The 3,308-nt window shown below is 31.0% G+C and overlaps 1 long non-coding RNA gene across 1 annotated transcript; it reads right to left on the reverse strand.

Annotated features, from left to right (window-relative positions):
• Nucleotides 1-925: 925 nt before the first annotated feature.
• LOC126928435 (uncharacterized) lies at nucleotides 926-1,903 on the reverse strand. Its single transcript, XR_007716652.1, has 2 exons — nucleotides 1,627-1,903; nucleotides 926-1,510 (listed from the first exon to the last, which is right to left on the reverse strand). It is a non-coding gene; the product is annotated as an uncharacterized LOC126928435 (long non-coding RNA).
• Between the last annotated feature and the right edge of the window lie 1,405 nt (nucleotides 1,904-3,308).

Below are 3,308 nucleotides of genomic sequence, written 5' to 3' on the forward strand. Positions count from 1 at the left end.
TTCCATGTCGCATCCATCTTACTATACAGTAGACAGGATTCGACTATTCCATCATTATATTCGCACCCTGCTTACGTGTGAACTAACATTGCCATGACAACAAATCGTTCGTCTCCTGTTTGATGCTCAGTTTTCAACGGAGTTGAAGGGAAACTTTATAAGAGAAAGGAAGTGACGGATTGTCTCAAAGTAATAAACGAAAATTCTCGTAACTATCGAAAAACGATAGTCAATACAAGGATATCATTATCACATTTAATAACTATTACAATGACGGTGATTTATCGCTGCAAGGTACCACAAATAAGATATCTCATAATTTGCCGAAAAGACTTTGGAACTTTCCATGACAGTCATGAGTTGTTTTGTCATTGATTTGCCATATTGCGTTTTTCACAATTGTTGTTCATTTTTTGTGATATTTTACACTCGCACATAGTATCTATGATTTTTTCTTTCGATAATTCTTATAATTATTGTCAATAATTAATTATTTATAACCATTTACGCTGTATTATATATCATTAAGATTTATCTTTGCACGTATCAAGATAGTAGATAACAAAATTATGTTTATATATTTATATTATGTGTATATATTTAGATATCTTCTTAGTTGCAATTTTTTCGAATAATATCGGCGACCAATCGAAATAGAAATAGTGCGGAAAGAGGGGAAGGAACCAAAATTTGAAAATCGACATCGGTAACTCAGTAGTTATAGAGTAACTCAATCGATAACGTAGATTAACTAGTTATAAATGAAAATATATTTAAATTCAAACTTTAAAAATTAGAAATTAAAAGGCAGAAGGCAAAAAATTATCGCGAGGATTTATATAATAATAAATAGACAGTACATTCTTTTTGTCTGTCTTACCTAGAAATAAAAACAGTTAATTGATGATTATCGTATAGTGTGTACTCATAGCATAAAATTTGTTCAATGAATTAAAAATTATATTTTTAGATATGTAGACATTAGCGATGTATTAATCCGGGAAGCTCGTCTACCTCGGAAATATCGAGTCTGCGACAACGTCGATTTGGAAATTATTCTTACAGAATATGAAATTATTACAAGATGAAATTCCAAAAAATATCCTATATTGTGCAAGGAAAATAACTGAAAAGGAAATAAGACGAGGGAAATGACAAATGCGAACAAAGTGTAAGAATTTAAATTATTTAACACTATTCAACGTTCTCAACGTATTCAACGTATCGATTACAATATCATTCAATCTTTGAAGAAGTAGTAAAACGTGTCAAATCTGTTAGCAAACAAACGAGAAGTGAGTCTGTATCTGGGTCTGTGAAGGGAGGAATGCACAACAGAAGATGAGGGGTGATGCTACGGATGATATTAATCTCGCAATGACAGTGACATCAATTTTCGCCAATGAAAGCGATGAATCTTCATCAAAGAGGAGAGCTATTTAACATCTTAATGGAACAATCCACGCAATCAAAGATATCAAAATAGGCTCAGAAGCTTTATATAGACAATCTGGAATTATGGAAGATTATTGAAGACATTTCATGCGTAAGTTATTTTCGATTAATATACGTATTGTAAATACTGATTTCAGTAAAGCTTTAAATAACGAATTACATAACACTTACGGAAATTAATACGGAGATTATGCGCCATTTCATCCTTTGTATTGTCGTAGGAAATCATACTCGAACAAAATTAAATGTATATTGGGACAACATCGTAGGCCTAGAGGAATGTAAATCTGCTATTAAGGAGGCCATTGTGTATCTCCTCAAGTACCTTATCTTTTTTAAAGCCCATTTTCTCCCTGGAAGTCAATGCAACCTTTTTTAACATAACGGCCAGCTCATTGGTGAGCAAATGGAGAGGTGATTCCGAGAAGTTATCCGTGTAAGTTGATTTCCTTTTGTCTATGAAGAGAGATTCTGGAATATATCATATATAATAATAATCATATATAAATAGAATAGTTACATTAATACATTTGTTAAACTGAACAGGTTTTATTTGAACTTGCCTATAATTTTTCGCCTACAATTATTTTTATCGACGAGATTGACTGGATAGGCACAAATAAAGGAGTAAACTGTACATTGTCTGAACCTGCAAAGAGATTCAGATCAGAACTTCTTTCTAGATTGGATGGATTAGTATCTAACGAAAATTCTAATGAGTTCTTTTGGCTGCAACTAATTGCCCTTGCTATGTATATCACGCTATTTCAATGTTTTCTAAGTAGAAAATATCTTAATATCATAATTATTCATTATCTTAAATCTTAATTATTGTGTTGTTCGGAATATTCCTTCGTTATTATTAATATAACAGAAACAATAATATTTATTGTAAATATATTATTAGGGACATTGATGCAGCCTTTACGCAGATGCCTCGAAAAGAAAAATATACGTATCATTACCAAATGAAGTTACTCGACTCGATATGTTCAAATAATACCTTAGCAACCAGTTATTAGAGAATATGGATATTGTAAACCACATAATAAAATCTACTGAAAAATATTCTTGCGCGGATATAAAATTGCTTTGTAAGCAAGCATGGCTGCTAGAAATAAGTCCAATGTGGGAAAAACTTGAAAAAAAAGAACATCTGTTACGACTTTGAAATATGAATTAAAGAATTATGAAATAATAGCAAAATTGTTAAAAAACAATGTCACCCTACAGTTACGGATGTGGATAGATATGAAGCGTGGAATAAATATGTATGCCATAAGAACATATTTTAAAAAATAATAAATGGTTATCATAATATATATCATTAATATAATTATCGTTCGAAAAATTGTTCGTGTGCGTGCATGTATGTGTGCGCACGCGTTATAAACAAGTTTGAAATGTTCGTTCTACATATTATGTATACGTGGTATACATCTTCCCTTATAATATATAATATGTGTAATCTGAGTGGTATATCTCCACGTATTACATATGTGTTAGTGTATTTTATCGATAATCTGTCTTTTATTTCCTCTTATCTTATTAACGCATGTATGGGCGCGTATATGCGCCGGGCGAAAGCTATGGTTATATATGGGATTGTTAACAAATAAAAATTAATCTAGGTGTTATTAAAGAAATTTGTTTCACCTTCTAAACTTTTTGATGATTGGTTTACTTGAATATTTTGCATATTTTGCATATCATGAGCATTTTGTACATTTCTATACATTCAAACTTTCTATGAATATAAAATGATCCGCACTACTATCTACTTCATAGTATACTCTATACGTTTAAAATGCTCCATTAGAAGCTTAAATCTATCAAAATACAGCTCCTAGGGA

This window comes from Bombus affinis, unplaced genomic scaffold, assembly GCF_024516045.1.
Source record: "Bombus affinis isolate iyBomAffi1 unplaced genomic scaffold, iyBomAffi1.2 ctg00000950.1, whole genome shotgun sequence".
In the NCBI taxonomy this organism is placed as follows: Eukaryota; Metazoa; Arthropoda; class Insecta; order Hymenoptera; family Apidae; genus Bombus; species Bombus affinis.